This window comes from Bubalus kerabau, chromosome 2 (assembly GCF_029407905.1).
Source record: "Bubalus kerabau isolate K-KA32 ecotype Philippines breed swamp buffalo chromosome 2, PCC_UOA_SB_1v2, whole genome shotgun sequence".
NCBI lineage: Eukaryota > Metazoa > Chordata > Mammalia > Artiodactyla > Bovidae > Bubalus > Bubalus kerabau.
The window spans coordinates 84,286,174-84,306,889 of record NC_073625.1 but is presented as its reverse complement, the minus strand read 5'-3'; the positions used below and the strand labels follow the sequence as shown (position 1 = coordinate 84,306,889).

At 36.1% G+C, this 20,716-nt stretch overlaps 1 long non-coding RNA gene across 1 annotated transcript in view; it reads left to right on the top strand.

The window, feature by feature from the left end:
• Window positions 1-20,330, top strand: part of LOC129643418 (uncharacterized) — a 54,900-nt gene extending 34,570 nt beyond the window's left edge. Inside the window, exon 3 of the long non-coding RNA XR_008710299.1 lies at window positions 19,723-20,330. This is a non-coding gene — a long non-coding RNA (uncharacterized LOC129643418). The remainder of the gene's footprint in view (window positions 1-19,722) is intronic.
• The last annotated feature ends 386 nt before the right edge of the window (window positions 20,331-20,716 follow it).

The window sequence follows — 20,716 nt, the reverse complement described above, 5'->3', positions numbered from 1 at the left end:
AGTTTCATTCTTTTACAAGTGGTTGACCAGAGTTCCCAGCACCACTTGTTAAAGAGATTGTCTTTAATCCATTGTATATTCTTGCCTCCTTTGTCGAAGATAAGGTGTCCATATGTGCGTGGATTTATCTCTGGGCTTTCTATTTTGTTCCATTGATCTATATTTCTGTCTTTGTGCCAGTACCATACTGTCTTGATAACTGTGGCTTTGTAGTAGAGCCTGAAGTCAGGTAGGTTGATTCCTCCAGTTCCATTCTTCTTTCTCAAGATCGCTTTGGCTATTCGAGGTTTTTTGTTTTTCCATACAAATTGTGAAATTATTTGTTCTAGCTCTGTGAAGAATGCTGTTGGTAGCTTGATAGGGATTGCATTGAATCTATAGATTGCTTTGGGTAGTATACTCATTTTCACTACATTGATTCTTCCAATCCATGAACATGGTATATTTCTCCATCTGTTAGTGTCCTCTTTGATTTCTTTCACCAGTGTTTTATAGTTTTCTATATATAGGTCTTTAGATTCTTTAGGTAGATATATTCCTAAGTATTTTATTCTTTCCGTTGCAATGGTGAATGGAATTGTTTCCTTAATTTCTCTTTCTGTTTTCTCATTATTAGTGTATAGGAATGCAAGGGATTTCTGTGTGTTGATTTTATATCCTGCAACTTTACTATAGTCATTGATTAGTTCTAGTAATTTTCTGGTGGAGTCTTTAGGGTTTTGGTTTTTTTTTTTTAATACAGTGTCCTGATATAACCATTAAGTCTAGCTATTCTGTTGTATTATTTAGAATCTCTATTGTTTTACTGACTTTATGTCTGACAGTTCTGACCTTTGATGTGTTAGTACTCCTGTAATATACAATATACTATCATTGTATATTCATTAATTTCTCCCTTTGTTTCTGTTAGTATTTGTTTTATGTGTTTAGGCGTTCTTATATTGGGTGTATAAATGTTAGAATGGGATACCTTCTTCTTGTTTTGATCCTTTCATCATTTTATAATGTCCTTCATTATCTTTATGGCCTTTATTTTAGAATGTGTTTTGTCTGATATGAATATTGCTACCCTTTCTCTCTTGTCATTTCCATTTATATGAAATACTGCTTTCCATCCCCTCACTTCCAATCTGTGTGTATCTTTCACCCTAAAGTGGGTCTCTTGTAGACAGCATATTGTAGGGTTTTGTTTCATTATCCAGTCTGCTATTCTATGTTTTTTGATTGGAGCATATAGTCCATTGAGATTTAAAGTAAGTACTGATAGATATGTGCTAAGTGGTATTTTAATCCTGGTTTTCCAGTTGATTTTGTATTTCTTTTTTATTCCTTTCTTTTTCTTTTTGTTTTTCCTGTTGTGATTTGATGGTTTTCTTTATTATGGGTGTGTTCTTTCTTTTTGCTTTCTGTGAATCTTTTGTGAATTTGTGGTTACGTATTTTAATCCATTACTGTATCTACTTGCTTTAAGTCATATAGGCTCAGAAACATTCTAAATACAATTGACATTTTTTTTACTTGCCTGCAATTTATGATTTTGATGTTCTCTTTTACATCTTCATGTTTATCCTTTTGCTGTTCATTGTAGTTCCCACCATTTTTCACAAAAGGAAAAAAAATTTTTTTAATTGTCTATTGGTTTAAGTGATTGCCATTTGTGGCTTTCTCTTTGCTGTAGATCCTTGCTTTTTTCCTATCTAGAGAAGACCTTTCAGTATTTCTTTTAAGATAAGTTTAATATTTCTTTATTCTTTCAGTTTTTGCTTATCTGAGAAGTCCTTAATCACTCCATATTTGCTAAATCATTAATATTTCTGGGTAGAGTATCCTAGGTTGCAGGTTTTTCCCTTTTAGGACTTTGATCTTGCCATGCTCCTCTGACCTGCAAATTTTTGTAGAGAAATCAGCTGATAGCATTATGAAGGTTCCCTTGTAATTAAATCTGTGTTTTTCTCTTGTTGCCTTTAACATCCTCTCTTTAACTTTTACCATTTTAATTGTAATGTGTCTTGGTGTATGCCTATTTGGGTTCACCATGCTTCAGTTCCGTTCAGTTGCTCAGTCGTGTCCAACTCTTTGGGACCACCATGGACTGCAGCGCGCCAGGCCTCCTTGTCCATCACTAACTCCTGGAGTTTACTCGGACTCATGTCTATTGAGTCAGTGATGCCATCCAGCTATCTCTTCCTCTGTCATCCCCTTCTCTTCCCACATTCAGTCTTTCCCAGTGTTAGGGTCTTTTCAGATGAGTCAGTTCTTCTCATCAGGTGGCCAAAGTATGGGAGTTTCAGCTTCAGCATCCATCCTTCCAATGAATATTCAGGACTGATTTCCTTTAGGATAGACTGAGTGGAACTCCTGCAGTCCAAGGGATCTCAAGAGTCATCTCCAATACCACAGTTCAAGAGCATCAGTTCTTTGACACTCAGCTTTCTTTATAGTCCAACTCTCACATCCATACATGTCTACTGGAAAATCCATAGCCTTGACTAGACGGACATTTGTTGGCAAAGTGATGTCTCTGTTTTTCAATATGCTGTCTAGCTTGGTCATAACCTTTCTCCCAAGGAGCAAGCATCTTTTAATTTCATGGCTGCAGTCACCATCTGCAGTGATTTTGGAGCCCAAGAAAATGAAGTCTCTCACTGTTTCCATTGTTTCCCCATCTATTTGTCATGAAGTGATGGGACCAGATTCTATGAACTTAGTTTTCTGAATGTTGAGTTTTAAGCCAACTTTTTCACTCTCCACTTTCACTTTCATCAAGAGGCTCTTTAGTTCCTCTTCATTTTCTTCCATAAGGGTGGTGTCATCTGCATATCTAAGGTTATTGATATTTCTCCCGGCAATCTTGATTCCAGCTTGTGCTTCCTCCAGCCCAGCGTTTCTCATGATGTACTCTGCATAGAAGTTAAATAAGCAGGGTGACAATATACAGCCTTGATGTACTCCTTTTCCTATTTGGAACCAGTCTGTTGTTCGATGTCCAGTTCTAACTGTTGCTTCCTGACCTGCATACAGGTTTCTCAAGAGGCAGGTCAGGTGGTCTGGTATTTCCATCTCTTTCAGAATTTTCCACAGTTTATTGTGATCCACACAGTCAAAGGCCTTGGCATAGTCAATAAAGCAGAAATAGGTGTTTCTCTGGAACTCTCTTGCTTTTTCAATGATCCAGCGGATGTTTGTCAATTTGATCTCTGGTTCATCTGCCTTTTCTAAAACCAGCTTGAACATCTGGAAGTTCACGGTTCACATACTGTCATGCTTGGAATCCTGTGTTTCTTTATTTTCCTTATATTTCTTTGACTCTATTAATTTAGGAGAAACAGTTGTCTACTGTGGTCCTGAAAGGTTGGTTTCATGTGGAAGCATCCCTGTGTAGCAATGAGGCTTCATTGGTGGACTCAGGCTCCTCCTTGCTTATATTCCTGGTTGCACTTTGTATCACTCTCCAGCTCCTCCAGGCTCTCTCCACTCAGCCAACAGCAGCCCTCTCCACAGGCACATCTGCTGAATGCCTGGTTTCAGCACCCAGCCCCGACATGCACCAGCAGATGCATGCCCCAGACTTGGGAGTTCAGGGCGGTTACCAGGACCTCTGTGCTGGTCTTTCTTTCTTCTGCCTTCCACACATCACCTGTGGTGCTGTCCTACAAATCTCTGAAGCCCCACCTTTTGTCCCAGATTATGCCCTCTTAAGTGAAGAGGGTCACAGGGTGAGGGAACATTTCTTCTTTCACAGTTCTCTCCCAAGGGCACAGGTCCCATATCAGTTCTTCAGATACACTAATTCTATTCTGTGATCTTAATTTTATAACTGTCAACCTATAAAGTTCTTAAGTTCATATACATGTACATAGATACAGCATACACAAGAATTCAGCACTTGGGGCTTCCCTGGTGGCTCAGCGGCAGGAGACACCAGTTTGATGCCTGGATTGGGAAAATCCTCTGGAGAAGGAAATGGCAACTCACTCCAGTATTCTTGGATAGAAAATCCCATGGTCAGAGGAACCTGGCAGGCTATAGGCCATGGGACTGCAGGAGTTGGACATGATTTAGTGACAAAAGTACCACCACATTATAAACATACTATGCTCTGAAATGTGTGATTAAATTTCTGCTATTTTACATAAATTTTATATAAGGCTATGTACTCATGTTTGTTTTGTTTACTGATGTAAATGCACATTAGCATTTTTCTTAGCTATTAAATGGCTAGGTGGAGATTGACATATTTGAAATGGGCATAGATGAATTTAAATGATATAACAATGACAGTTTTGAGAATGCATACTACTTATTACTATTATAACTAATTTTCTTAAATACACATGTAGTATGAATCATATTATTTGTTTAAAAATACTTTAATTTTCTTTGTAAGAAATATATAGAAATTGAAGAAATGCTGTGCTTAGGATAATGATTACAAATGTGTTTTTCCTTTCCAAAGCATGTTATGACATTAAAGCCTTTAAATGTTTCTCACAAAAATGTACTGTAAAAAAATAGGCATTGAAATGCAATTTCAGATAGAGAATATTCGTAGCTTCATTTAATCACATAGTTAAAACTAGTTTCAATAAAATGAAAATTGAATAAAATTTCTACAGGAATTACTACAGTAAAAACCTTAAGGAATGTACTACAGGAAAATAAAGAACATTACTCACTAACTATTTGTGAAGTCAATTATTAGAAGTCAGTTATTATAGTCGTTGCAAATGGTGGCTCTTCAGGGGTGCTGAAGCTTTCTTGTTGACCTTTAAACAAGTTCTTTATCTTACACACTGTAGCTACATAAGATAGACAAAGTGAAGGAAGAAGGCACTGAAATAGGTGTTACCAAATAAAAATAGAAAAGACTGTATCCCTAAGTAATTGTTATGCCCCCTACACTTAAATATGCAAGCAAACTAAAAATAACCAACCAGAACCTACTCATACTGAATATCCTGTTGGTAGTCTCCAAACACAAAAATCACAAGCTTTTTGTTTTGTAAACAGTAGAAGTTATTTCCACTAGTGTTATTAAAACAAGATAAATTTTCACTAGGCGTAATGAAAATATACAAAAAGCTAAAATACATTCTCAAATCTATTATAGACTTAAAGAAAATTTATATAGGTAAAATTTAATGGGACGATTCCAAGGCTCACTTTAGAGGTACTTTCAAGTTTTTTCTCAAAAGTGAAAAATTTTAAGCATAGTCCTTTCATCAGTTGCCTGATCTTTTCTGTTAAAATCGTATACTCTCCAATTTATTTAAACTTGTTTCCCCTCTAAATGAAGTCATTTATACCAAGAGGTTAAAAAAATGCTCACAAATCAAGTTAGATCCGGTTTAATATGCTGCTGTGAAATGTTGGGCAATATAAGAACTAGTCGACAATAAATACTCCCTTTACAAACATTAGTCCAAGGCGCTGCTGATGAGTTCACCTCTATTATCTTTCAGACTGCAGCTCCATTAGCAGTGTTGTAATACCAAAGATAATTAGTGCAGGCTTGTCAGCTTGATTTTTGCTAACCTTATAGCCTTTATTTTGTACTATATTTTTAAAGAATCCCTCTGGGAGACTGCGGATCACTTTGTTGGCCAGGCAGAAGGTATTCATCCTGACCTAACAAAAGCACAGTTTAATTAAGAAGCGTTCTGCCGTTTATTGTGTTCTCTAGACTACAATTTTGATGTTGGTCTATAAATGTTACGATTTGTCAAGTTCAATTTCTCTTCTTTAATTTCCTGTCGGATAAAATGTGATACCAGGCATGGATCCAATTTTCCTTTTCTATTACCATTTATATTGACAGAATTAATGATTTTATTATCATCATTGGCTTGTTCCTAAATAGCAGGCATCATACACTTCTTGTGGATGGTTATACGTGTATATCATAAACTCATTGTCCCAGGAGGAATTACAACTCGTTCTATTAGATTTATTTGAAGGTGACCAAGTTAAGTGGTGGGAAAAGAAGTCAGAAGAGCAATGGAGAAGTGACAGTATTTTCAAATAAAAAGAAAGGTTAATATTTTTTCTGTATAAATAACATATCCAGTGGATAGACTGGCAAAGATTCTGTAATGCTCTCCCAGCAGGCTGACTTGTGATCCTTGTGATCTCTGATACTTCTCCAGAAAGGAAATATTTGAGAAAGTGTACATCTTACACATTTTCACAACCCAAGAGATATTCTGTTGGGACTATGAACCCCAACCTCCATTGATTTGGAATAAAATTAATAACATCAAGAGGTGGTTACTTTGCATATATTTCTCACCTTTGGAATTCATAACTAACTACACAGCTAATCTAATCATCCTTGTGATCTAGCTGTAGTTTGCCTATAATTTATTTGCCAGATATTCTGCTTGAAGTGAGTTTTAAGTCCCTTTTCATGAATAACTTACTCATTACTTGAGTGGAGATGAATTAAGTTGCACAGTTTTGTAGAGGAAAAAAAATGCCATGATGAGGCATTCCTGTTTAATGTAGTTGTCTTCTTTCCTGGTACTTTCCTTAACATTTAATAAGGGCATCAGTGGTCTCAAAGTTTACAGTGGTCATATATTAGAAATTTTTACATCAAGATAAAACCACTAAATTTTATCATACATTTTTATTTTACTTTTAATATGATGCTTGGATAAGTATTTTGAAAAATATTTTTCCAACGTTTGTAGTAATGCAAAATAAGAAAAAGAGACTGGTTAGTACTTTGTGTTCAATATGTGCAAGAATAATCATAATCTTGCCACAAGTAAAGTGGATGAATTAAATATAGTTAGTATCCAAACACTGTCTATATGCAAATTCCATGTCAACATTTTCTAAATTATATTCACCCTCTGAGACATGTATGACTAACATTACGATTTTAGTGTAGTGAACCATATCAGTCACTCCAGAGATTTTTAAGTGAATTTCTAGAGGCAATGAAAAACAGAGTTCATTTGTCTACTACTGTTTACATCTGTGCTTACAATTAAAAAATAAAGTAACAGAATGCAGTGAACCCTACCCTAGTCAGTACTTTTCCTGTTAGAAGAAGGCTGGTGAGGTCTGTGCCAATCCCAAATTTTTCTCCAAGAATCATGGCCTTGCCTCCACTCTGTGTCTTGAGACCATGAGACATAATATCCATGAGTCTCTGTCTTGATCACACAAGTGACCACAAGAAGCCCAGACTCCCAGGTCATCCCTTTCTTCTATGCTTGGTTATCACTGGAGACTATACACTTCCAATTGTCTCTTCATCTCTAAGACATCCCCACCTTCTGAGAGCCTTCCATGTGTCTTCTGGAACACACAGTACATAACTGAAAAAAAAAAAATCCCCATTAATTTTCAAGCTTTTTCAGAATGTTTCTTTTATTTCTTGCTCTAACAGAAATTTAAATGTCTCCTGAGAACACTACTTCCCCTACAGGCCTTTCTCATCCCTCTGAGCCTGGAACTGAAATGAGTGTCCTTGCTAATTTGAATTGCCATCTTTGTCTCTTGACCATTCATTCTCTCTTGCTTTTCTCTGCTGCTGCTGCTAAGTCACTTCATTTGTGTCCGACTCTGTGCAACCTCATAGACGGCAGCCCACCAGGCTCCCCCGTCCCTGGGATTCTCCAGGCAAGAACACTGGAGTGGGTTGCTATTTCCTTCTCCAATGCATGAAAGTGAAAAGGGAAAGTGAAGTAGCTCAGTCGTGTCCAACTCTTAGCAACCCCATGGACTGCAGCTTACCAAGCTCCTCCGTCCATGGGATTTTCTAGGCAAGAGTACTGGAGTGGGATGCCATTGCCTTCTCCGCTTTTCTCTAACACCTTTTAACTTTGAATTTTATGTACCAGACAGTGGTATGCATTACCTTCGTTGTTGCAATAATTAGCTACCACCGAGTTAATAATCCCCACTCCCATTGGATCCTTTGTCTTGAAAGCTTTTTTATCTGATTTGTGTCATCTTAACACCACATCTTGGTGGCCTCAGTGTCCATGTCACTGATACTTCTAAAACATTGGCTTCTCAGCTCCTTGAACTCCTTGTTCATCCCATCTAGCTTTTCACCCTGTTGATTATACACAGGATCAATATCTGTAACATCATCAAAAATCTCAATTTCAAGCACCCCTCTGACAACTACTTTTGTTTCTTCATCTCAATTTCTCTGGTTTGGTAAATCCAACAATTCTTTAGCCCCTTTGGCCTGATCTTATCATGCCCTTGTTTTCTTCTACTCTCCTCTTCTTGTTTTACCAGCTCACACTTCTAGCTGATCATTAAATTTACTTTCTTGCTTTCACCTTCAACTTTTTTGCCTCTCACTTCATTTTCCTCCATTTTTCTTCTTCTCTTTGCCAGCACCTGTGTAGGAGGACATGCCTCTTTCACTTTAAATTAATAACCTTAAGTGGACTCTTAGTGATGCCTGACAATCATTATATTTAGTCCATACTCTCTCCCAGTCCATACTATTTCCTAAAATGTAAAAACTCTCTTCTCTTTCTTCTTATTCTTCACTCTCAGGAGACCGACTGACCATCTTTCCTGTTTTTGTGAGAAAACTGAAGAAAAGACCTTTCAGAATCTCTTAACTACCATTTCTACCCATCTACAAACAACAGTGCCCATTTTTAGATTTTAGTCATTCTAACAGATTCGTAGCAGGTGTATTTTTTTTTAAACAGAATTTGAAAGTAGTATTAGGATTTCTTTTTTTTAGGCCTCACCTTACAGCATGAGGGATCTTAGTTCCCCAACCAGGGATTGAGCCTGTCCCCCTTGCATTGGGAGCATGGAGTATTAACTACTAGACTGTCAGGGAAGTCGCTGGGTATATATGTTTTTAACTGAGCGACTGTTTCTATTTCTATAGTCTATCGATTTATTACCTTTTATAGTTATAGACATAGAAATAGATAAGATTAAGAAATATTTTAAAAATTTCTTTTAGTAAAAAAAAATGGAAATATTATGTTGCTTTCAAGTTTGTCTGGACAACTGTTGCACAAACATTCTCATATTTAGCATTCATTTGTAAGTGCCAGGACAATACCATGAACAAGAACATCAGAACAGTTTGATTTTATACGATACAAAATAAGTTACTTTTCCAATATGTTTTACTCTGTCATGGGATTTTTCTTGTGGTTTGTGAAATTCAGGAAATTTTTGATGGCTTTCACTTTGTTATTCTCTTGTGACCTAGGTCTTCAAATAGTTCAGGCACCAAAGGGAAGAATGAAGTGTCCAGGAAGCCTTAGTCAGTCTTTGAACTGCTGAAGTCAAGGTTATTCTTAGATTTTCCTAATCTGAATATAAGTTAGGGTCTATTGTCCTTTAGTTACCTATGAAAAAGTATGCATTATTGCATGCGTTATACTACCTTTGAATACTTTTGGTCATATTCTATAACAGCATGATTTTTTAAAAAGTATTCAAGACTAAATTGAAGATGTCAATAATATTGGATATGACAATAATTTCTAGGAAGTGACCCAGAGCTTTATGGGATTTTGAAACTTCTTAGTCTAAAGGTTAGAATCCTTCTATTTATTGTAGAAAACATTTTCTATTGTGATACCAGTATGATAGTTTCATGTATTGGTAAGGATATATATTTTTTAGCCAAGTACACATCTGAGTTCAATTCCATGTTGAGTCTTCAGTGACTGAGTGACTTTGGATTTGTTACCTAAACTCTGTGATCCTTATTTTCCTTACGTGAAATACAGGTTGTTAATACTTAATTGCTATATAATTTTAAGTAATGGATTCAATGCAAATAAAGCCCTGCTGCTGCTGCTGCTAAGTCGCTTCAGTTGTGTCCGACTCTGTGCGACCCCATAGACGGCAGCCCACCAGGCTCCCCCGTCCCTGGGATTCTCCAGGCAAGAACACTGGAGTGGGTTGCCATTTCCTTCTCCAATGCATGAAAGTGAGAAGTGAAAGTGAAGTCGCTCAGTCCTGTCCAAGTTGTAGCAACCCCATGGACTGCAGCCTACCAGGCTCCTCCGTCCATGGGATTTTCCAGGCAAGAATACTGGAGTGGGGTGCCGTTGCCTTCTCCAAATAAAGCCCTGTAGTATACTTAATACTGTTAAGGATTCAACAAATGATGAGCATTTTTGTTAATTATAAAGCTAAAAGAATTAATATTAGATTGCTTGGGATTAGTAGCTAATGATTGAATAGTCGCATTGATAAAGTCATTGCCTTTTTTAGTGTGCCTTTTACTTGATAGACAAGTTATCTAAAATCATCAGGAATTATAATTCTAAAAAGTGAAACTAAATTGTCATTAAATATAAAAATAATTAAAATATAAAAGCAACAATAAAAGGCATCAGCTAAAACATTTACTAGGTCATAGTAATAATGGAACAATATAATTCTTTTATAGAAAGGAATAAAGAAAAATTCATACAATTAAAAATGAAAATATAATCCTTAAGATATTAAAAGCTTGCTGAAATATTAAAATGGTATTAGCTAGCAACTGGCAACTTAAGCATAAGAAAATGTAATTCTAATATGCTAGACTTGAGATGCAGGTTAAAAGTGGGGATGACTGTATAGTAAAATGATTAAAAGCTGAATTTGATTTGTTGAAAAGATCTGAGATAGTATCTAGATATTTTTACTTTTGAACAGTATATCCTTGATTAAAATATTAATATACTTGTCAAATCAGTTATGTCTGTTTCCTCCTATTTTAAATGAAAATAATACCCATTGCACAGATTCATTATAAAAAATAAATCTAAAGACCTTAGAATAGTATGTGACATATTTTAATCACACATAATCATTTAGTTGGTAGTCTTGTTGTTAATCCTGTTTCATATACTAATCTATACTAATTAATCTACCATGTCTAAGTGTCAAATGCTGCCAAAACAGCTGAAAATACTAATATTGTTGTTGCTCAGTCACACAGTTGTGTGCAGTGCTTTGCGACCCCATGGACTGTAGCAGCCAGGCTTCCCTTGTACTTCACTACCTCCCAGAGTTTGCTCAAATTCATGTCCATCGAGTCAGTGATGCCATCCAACCATCTCATCCTCTGTTGCTGTCTTCTGAGAATGTGAAAATTTTAGGAAAATGGAATTCCAGCCAAGTTTCATGAAAGGCTAAACCATAGGCTAAAGCATATAGCCACAATGTCCTTAGGCTAACTTGATTCTCTAGCATTTATTCCCAAGAGTAAATCAGGGCAAGCAAATTACCACAAATATAATATGCCTACCAGCTATAGGCCAAGCCTTAGTCAATAGCATTCAGTACCCACTCTTTCTCTCAAGTTGGATGGTAAGTAGAAGACAATGGGCATGTTGGGTGGTAATGAGAGATGAGCTTGGAAGAATACAGGAGCTAGTTGATAGAAGGTTGTGGTCTTGATAAATGTGCATAGAAAGATTCCATTTCCTAACCAGATACATGTTGCATATGGAAGTAGTTATGTCTCTCTAAGAGAGGTTCATGTTCACCACTCCATCATGTAACATTAGGGAAGTCTTTTTTCAATATAAATATAGAGATACAAATTGATTGCAGCATTTCTGCAGTCAATACAGAATATATAATCATTTTAGACATTCTTAATAAAGACCCTAAAGTATTAACTCTTTTGGTTCTGCATTTGTTTGCATCATCTCATAAGAAAACAGTAAAGGACTTAATAGCAGTATCAGCAAACCTTTTAGTATTTGTTTTCCTGGGAAATTCCAAAGAGTACCATCTTTCAGGCTACATTACTACTCTTATCAGAATGTTTAATTCTATTACCAAAAATGGATTTGCAAATGGAAAACTAGGAATATAACAATAAATTTAGGGTTTTAAGAACCAGTCAGTGATATTTAAATAACAGAAATTTCAAGAATTAAATCTTTCCAAGATCACATCTACAAATCAGAAATCTATCTTTTTTTTTACCTTATATCTAAGAGCTCTGTATGGTGATAATACATAGTTACATTTGAACAGTTGTCAGATGGCTATTGATTTCTCAAAATTTAGGAGACTTGAATAAATAATACTTGTATGATCATAATTTTAATTTCCAAGCAGATGCTGAGTGAGCCATTATTTTCACAGCATGGTGACTTCAACAGTTAAAGAATAGGTTTGTGGGGTGGAAGAGTTGGCAAACAGCACATCTGGTTGTTCATATTTCCCAGAGACTTTACACTTGTCCTTAGTCTTCATCTGTCAGATTCAGATTTATAGTAAGTAGGAGTCTAGCAGAAAGCAGGTGCTGTTTTTTGTATTCCTGTGTAATATTTTATGTCTTTAGGGAGGAAAATAATATAATATGGCATCTTGTTGAAATGCATGCAAGACATGTTCCTGAGAGCCTTACAGCTCCCTGTACCCGGTGCTTTGTTCATATGGCACCTTAAACTGCCTAATACTTGCTTTAATATTATTTTCCCTAGCTTTATTGGGATGGAATAGACAGAATTCTAATGTTTAAAGTGTACAGTATGATGATTTTATACACTTTCTTTTATTTTTTAAAAATGCCTTGGTTACCAGTTTGGTTTTGGTGAAATTTTAGGCTAATGCAAATCACTTTCTTACCGCTGTAACTCTGAGATTTTGAAGAGTACATTTTAAGTAGATCTTCAGTTTAAATGATTAACTGCTCAATATATTTATTATTTTGCAATGCTGCTGCTGCTGCTAAGTCGCTCCAGTCGTGTCTGACTCTGTGCCACCCCAGAGACGGCAGCCCACCAGGTTCCCCCGTCCCTGGGATTCTCCAGGCAAGAACACTGGAGTGGGTTGCCATTTCATTCTCCAATGCATGAAAGTGAAAAGTGAAAGTGAAGTCGTTCAGTTGTGTCCGACTCCTAGCGACCCCATGGACTGCAGCCTACCAGGCTCCTCCACCCATGGGATTTTCCAGGCAAGAGTACTGGAGTGGGGTGCCACTTTGCAATGCTACTGTTTGTAAATTCCCTAAGGGCATAGATTCAGACCAGCCTTTAGTGCCAATTACGACAAATACGCCTGAGTCAGGAAGATTGCCTGGAGACGAAAATGGCAGACCACTCCAGTGTTTTTGCCTGGAGAATCTCTTGGACAGAGTAGCCTGGTGGGCTATAGTCTATAGGGTCACAAAAAATTGGACATGACTGAAGCAACTTAGCATGCATGCATTTACAAATTGATTAAATAGCTTGATTAACCTGAACAATGAGATTGGCAAATTTTGTGTTAGTTGTTATTACATAATCCATATTCAGGATATATAAAAAATGTAATATATAACATGGATATATGCCTGGAGATGTAACTGTGACATATTTTCACATACTTTAGCTATTTTCCATTGAAAGCAATAATAAAGAAAATTTTTAAATCTCTATAAATTTTAAACAAATTGTTTTTTATATTTGTGATTTGTAATCTTGACTTCAGCAAAGACTGTAAAGAGTTTTATTATAATACTTCTTTTACATTTTATAAGAAAATGGAAAATGACTTCCTGATATTTCTTTTATTGAAAATACGGTATATCAACCTGTGATGTATGATTATCTTTTCTTGCTCACTATTCTAGCCCTCCTTCATCTTGCAGTGAGTAGGACTCTTTCTAGAATTGTGTCCTTTGTTCATTCACAATGATTAGTGATCACATGTTTTACAAAATGACATTTTGTTTAAATCCTGAACTGGTACAATTAAAAATTTTCCTTCACTATCATTAGTAAATACAAAGGTATTCTTAGACCAGGGAAATGCATTCCTTTCAATGCAACTTTATATTATTTTTCAGTTTTCCTTCAATTAATCTTAATTGCATCCATCACATGCTCAATGCAGTCTATAGTAAAATGTCAAAGGACATTTCAAATTCAGTGTAGCTGGTTGATCAGTTAAGTTTGTTAACATTGTCTAGGCTTACATTAAAAAGATCCTGGCTAACAACCCAGAAAGTTGAACTTTTTCTGTGCTGTTTACATGACAACAAATAAATATTTGGGAGGGAAATTAAATTTGATTTTGTCTTGGGTCTCTGTCACCTCTGAAATTTACACAGTTCTCTGTTTTTTGTCATTTTCAATATGCTAGCTATATACAAGTTTAGTAAAAATAATCTTGTAAGACATTTGGTTATGGGTGAAGAATTTTAACTATTAAAAACTGTTACGTTGTGCTAATAAAAAAGACAAGTGAAAACAACAACCTTTTGTTGTCTTCTCATAAATCATTGTAGCAAAAATTGGTATAAACTCCAGGTTACCACAATGAAATACTGGGCCAGTGCTTACCTTGCTGTACCTAACAAATAGTGCTCAAAGCACTGTTACAGTAAAAAAGAGTAAGGGAGTAATAGTTTTATATTTTGCTATAATATTTTTTTCTCTTTTTTCCTTCATATGAAAAAGACTTTCATCCTAGTACACTTGAGGTACTCATCTGCCAAGGTAGAAACAGGGACTTGGTAAAATAAATAGAGAAAAATAACAAGTAAAATGTGATTATCATATTCAAATTTGGATTATAAGGCTGAACATGATATTTTCAAGCTATCATCCAAAGAAATTTCTCCCTCATTTTTCATATCTCTCTATCTGAGTGTAAAGAGACGAGTTGAAAAATTTGTTTCAGGGGCAATAGGCTGACTTGTGGGACTGTGGAAAGGCAAGGCGGGGATGGGTAGAAAAAGGCCAGAAGACAATTTTGCTCCATATAAGACAGAAGAATAGGGTTATTAGACAAGCAGTAGTGATGCAAGAGATAGAGACTTGTGCCTAATTCAGTTTTAGGAACTTTGAAAGGAAATGATCCCAAGACAGATCCCTGTATTAATTTGTGATGTGAGATCACTCACTTAATGGTGCAGTGTTGGGCAGAGGGAGACCTGAGTGTTAGCAGTCCCCTGCCTCCTCTCATTTCTTAGGCCTCAGACAAGAAGAAGTAGACGTTTTGGCTAAGAGGATTCCAAGTGAGGATGTGATGGTGGGAGTATTGGTGGCTCTGTGCCCACAGCCACAGAACTAACCATGTGAGCTGGGACAAAGGAGAGTCACAGCCAGATTCCCAAGGTCTATAGCATTAGCAACAGCTGGGTTCTGAGGAAGGCCACCTGGCTTTGATTGGAAAAGCGCAAAATCAGATCAGAGTTAGAGCAGCTACAGATTCAGTGGCAAGAAGCAAGTCAGGTAGACCAGGGACAGCAGCTGGAGACAGGAGGTAGGAGTCCCCTTCTCTGCCATTGCAACGAGGATGAATCCGCCTCCTTCACAGCCTGCTTCCACCTCCCATTTAGGGGAGACAAGCAAGGTTCACGGAAGGCTGTATGAAAGAGGCAGCACCTGTGCATTTATATTCCCATTACTCACTGAACAATGCCTATCAGGATTTTTTTCAGTTAAACAATTGGGCTAAATTTAAAATATAGACTAAGAGTTATTCCTCCCCTCCAGTAAATTGTGAGCAGAATTTTTTTTTCTTTTTTTTTAAACATTAATTATTGTATTATTTGGTAAATACTGGAGTAAGCACCCAAGTGCTTACAGCCAGTGTCTTAAATGTTTGCAGCACACTGAGTAGTCCCATAGGTAACATTACAGGCATGTTGGGTATTTTTTCAAATTTTCATCTTTATGATAATACAGATTTCTAGGTCAGAGTTGTATGAGCAGAAACAGCCACATAGAAGAAAATTTTAAAATTTTTGTCTCTTAGATTGTTTGAGGTTTGTACCAGTGCTTTACTGCATGAGGTGAAAATGCAAGTATTTATTCAGAGATGTAATTTTGTTGTAGTTTAGACACATTTGGAATAAATATTATCTGTATATAGACTCAGATATGCTTTATTATTTTCAGGAAAATAAATTTCCTTGGCACGTCTAAGCTCTAGAGTCTTAAATAACTCTCGTTCTTTGCAAGGGCTGAATATATGTTTTGGATCTGTAAGTTTTCATAGAAGCCTTATGTCTTGTCTGTTTACATGCACACCACCTCTCTCACTGCTGTCTTTTTAAAATGTACCCGCTTACTTACAGTCATTGTGGTCTCAGAGGTTGACAGGAGATCTTTTTCTTGATGGATATGGCAAGCAAGTTCCCAACTTATATATTCCTCTTTTGAATAGTACTCAGGGGCACACCTTGTGTGACACATATATACACACATGCACACATAGTTTATTCTTAAATTTGTATAAATGTTCATAAAATTTAATTATATTTTAGAGATAAACTATGGGAACATCAGAGGAGAAAAGATGTAATTTTAAATATAAAGATTAATCCAGAAAAATATTTATCCTGAGAAGAAAATTATTTTATTAATGGAAAACAATCCAGGTTTCTGTGTAATAGATACTTTTTCAAAAAATTATGAGAAAAAAAATTCAAGCTTTGTCTCTTGAGTCCATTTGAAATCTAATATTGATAGTTGCCATGTTCTCCACTGTGAAAATATGTTGCAGACCCATTTTTGGCATTTTCTGACTCAGATCTGGCATCACATAATTTTCCAAGGGTCTCAATTCTTACTGTGGGAAATCATATCTAGCTATTCTTTTCAATAGCCTAAGCTGCAAAATAAATATATTTTAACAGAAAATATATCATGTGTGCTTACTATTACTTCCAATTCAAATTAAGGACTAAACATATATATTTAAACTCATCCATCTTACATTCATGTTCTTAATGACATGTTTTCTGTTCTTAATGACATTGCATGCTAAGTTGCTTCAATCATGTCCCACTCTGTGACTCTATGGACTGTAGCTCACCAGGTTCTTCTGTCCATGAATGGATTGATCTTGCTTTCCAAGGGTCTCTCAAGAGTCTTTTCCAGCACCACAATTTGAAAGTAACAATTCTTCAGCACTCAGAGTTCTCTATGGTCTAACTCTCACACTGTTTACAACCATTGCTAACTTGTAAAAAATTTATTTATGGGTCTTCATCGCTTTGCATGGACTTTCTCTAGTTGTGGAAGGCGGAGGCTACTCTTCATTGCAGTGTGGTGTGTGGGCTTCTCATTGTGGAGGCTCGTCTTTTTGCAGAGCATGGGCCTTAGAGTATGCAAGCTTCAGTAGTTGCGGCTTGCAGGCTTGGTAATTGTAGCTCATAGGCTCAATATCACAGGCTCAGTAGGCATATGGGCTTATAGCATATGGGCTTAGTTACTCTGCAGCATATGGGATCTTCCCAGACCAGAGATCAAACCCTTGTCCTCTGCATTGGCAGGTGAATTCTGATCCTTTGTGTCATCAGAGAAGTCTCCCTAGCTAACTTTTTATTTTTATGTTTTTCCATCCGTTTGTTTAAAAAGTCATTAAGAACAATTTCAGTCTATAAAATGTCTGCAGGTATAGCCCAAAGCACTGCATACCACTCACTGAGAGAGCCCCATTCAAGTTTTGTCAGTTGCCCTGTGCATCAGCCCTGGATCATGAAATACTCCCAGTTATGTGTTTCTAGTCTCCTAGTTCCTCATCTTTCGTTGACTGTCATGACCCTGACATTTTTGAAGATATGAGCCATTTAGTGAAATATCCCTCAATTTACTGTTACCTGATATTTCCTGATACCTAGCTTCTGGTTATGCATTTGGAGCAGGGATAATATAGACTTAAATGCTGTGTTCTTCTCATGGCATTCTATCTGGATGTAGAATTTGATTAGAAAGGAACTGCCAAGTTTCTGCAGGATAGAGTAAGTTTTTGTTATTTTTCTTCATTGTTATTAATAATTTGTGGGTGATAGCTTGAGATTATATAAATATTTCATTGAATTATTTTTTAAATTTTATTAAACTGATTAATTTTAATTGAAATATAGTGGATTTGCAGTACTTTGTTGGTTTCAGATGTACAGCATAGAGATTCAGTATTTTTTAATAATCCTCTGTATCAGTTATTACAAGATTTTGAACATAATACCCCCTATCCTCTCCCCTTTGGTAACTACAAGCTTGTTTTCTGTGAGTCTGTTTCTCAGTTGTATATGCCTTCATTTGTATTAAGAGTTTAGATCCCACATATAAGTGATATGATACAGAATTTGTCGTCTCTTTCTGATGTATTTCACTAAGCATAATATTCTCCATGTTGCTGCAAATGGCATGATTTAATTCTTTTTTATGGCTGAATAATATTCTATTAGATACACACACACCCCCACCCACCCACCCACACACCCACACACACACACATATATATATATCACATCTTAATTTAGTCATATGTGGATGGGTACTTGGGTTGCTTCCATGTCTTGGCTATTGTAAATAGTGGTGCTATGAATATAGGGGGTGCGTATATCTTTCTAAATTAGTGTTTTCATTTTTCCAAACATATACTTAGGTATTGCTGGATCATATGGTAATTCTATTTTTAGTTTTTTAAGGAACCTACATACTGTTCTCCATAGTGGCTGCAGTGAATGAGTGTTCCCTTTCTCCACATCCTCGACAACATTTGTTATTTGTAGACATTTTGATGATAGCTATTCTGACTGGTGTGAGGTGATACTACATTGTAGTTTTGATTTGTATTTCTCTAATAATTAGTAATGTTCAATATCTTTTTTTAAGTGCCTGTTAGTCATCTGTATGTCTTCTTTGGAGAAATGTCCATTCAATAGGTACATGTATATGTTTAATTGAATACCTTTGCTCTACACTTGAAACTAACAATATTGTTAATCAACTATACTTGGGTATAAAATAAAAACTAAAAAAAATTTCTGTTCAAGTCTTCTGCCCATTTTTTGATTGATTGTTTTATTTTTTTTCTTTGCAATTGTGTTGTATGAGCTGTTTGTATATGTTGAGTATTAACCTCTTGTCAGTTGCATCATTTGCAAATATTTCCTCCCATTACATAGGTTGTCTTTTCATTCTGTCTATGGCTTCCTTTGCTGTGAAAAGCTTTTAAGCTTAATTAGGTCCCTTTGTTTATTTTTGCTTTTATTTCTTTTGCCTTCAGAAACTGATCCAAGGATAAATTGTTATGATTTTATTGAGGACTCTGAACCAATTTTTACTAGAGTCATTGCCAAATGCTAATTATCTAATTTCACTAGTCTTTTTATTTTTGTTCCACTACACAGATGAGTTTTGTCTTCTCCCTTTCTTCTCTTTCTTACTTACTAGGTGTTTTATCTATATGAACATGTGAAATCATATTGTATTCATTAAGTTGTAATATATCACTATTTATATATCCATTTAAGTATATAATTAGATGAAGTTGTTATATATGTAGATAGTCAACTTTTTTCAGGCTTGCCTGGAGAACCTCTTCAAGCTAACTTCAGCAATTGTGTTAGCAAATGTTCCTTTATCCTTTGAGGGCTTTTAAAATTTTGAGATTTATTATAAGAAATTGGTTCACTGGAGGCTGTGAAGTCCCAAAGTCTACCATCTGTAAGTTGAAGACCCAGGAAAGCTTGTATTATAGTTAGAAGGCCCAGAATCCAGAAACCTAACTCATCAATTAGATTCTGATCTGAGAAGGAGCACCAAGGGCAAGAGAAGACTGATGTACAGATCAGTCAGGCAGAAATAGAATTCAACCTTTCCCCTCCTTTATGTTCTGTTCCTCAATGGATTGGGTGATGTCCATCTACATTGCAGTGGGGATTGGGGGGCGGGGCGGGGGGGGGCCGAGCGGTGGTGGGCATCTACTTTACTCAGTCACCAATTCAAGTGCAAATCTCTTTTGGCAATATCCTCCTAGGCATACCTCCAGGCAACATCCTCAAGGGCTTCCCTGGTGGCTCAGATGGTAATCAATCAGCCTGCAATGCAGGAGACCCATGTTCTATCCCTGGGTCAAGAAGATCTGGAGAAGGGAGTGACTATCCACTCCAGTATTCCTGCCTGGAAAATCCCATAAACAGAGGAGCTACAGTCCATGGGGTCACGAAGAGTCAGACATGACTGAGCGACTAGCACTTTCTTTTCTGGGCCTCAAGTGACACATAAAATTAACCCTCTAAGGCCACTTGTTTAGAATTGTCTCACAGGATGTGATAAAGTTACATTAGTTATTTGAAAAAATAAATGTCATATAAAGATGTGGGTCATTATTACAATGCTGGAAATTCTTATTTTACAGAGACTAGCTGCTGAATGCTCAGTCAGTATATTCTTACAGCATTTTTATCTTTTGTGTTTATTCTCATATAACATTTATACTAATACTTCTTTTTAGACAAGTGGAAAAGAAAGTAATTGATAGAAAGCCCTCAATTATCTTTATTATTTCATGTTTTAGAAAAGAATAAATACACTTCTATTTAAGAACCAGACAGAATGTTTGAATTTATAACAGTATTTTCTACTTTTAACTTAGCAAGTATAAAGTCCTCAGAATTCCTCTTAACATGGTGAAAAAGAAGTCAAAATATGTACACTGTGAGAAATGGATATTTCAGTTTGCAATTAGATATCATGGACTAAAGATCTCATCTTTGATAAGGAAATTTATGAGTAGTAGACTTGATTTTGCAAGCTTAAAGAATTTTTATGTTTTTGTGAAGACATGAATGATTATGTAGTCTTTAGTATGGGTGACGGACACAACGACATAGCCTTTTGAGGTGTGTATTGTTCATTTTCTCATATAAATATGAGGGAATGGAAACTGAGAAAAGTGGAATAATTTGCTCAGGATCACACTGCTGTTAAACAGGAGGGTCAGAATTTTACTTGGCAGTCTGGCCCACCAG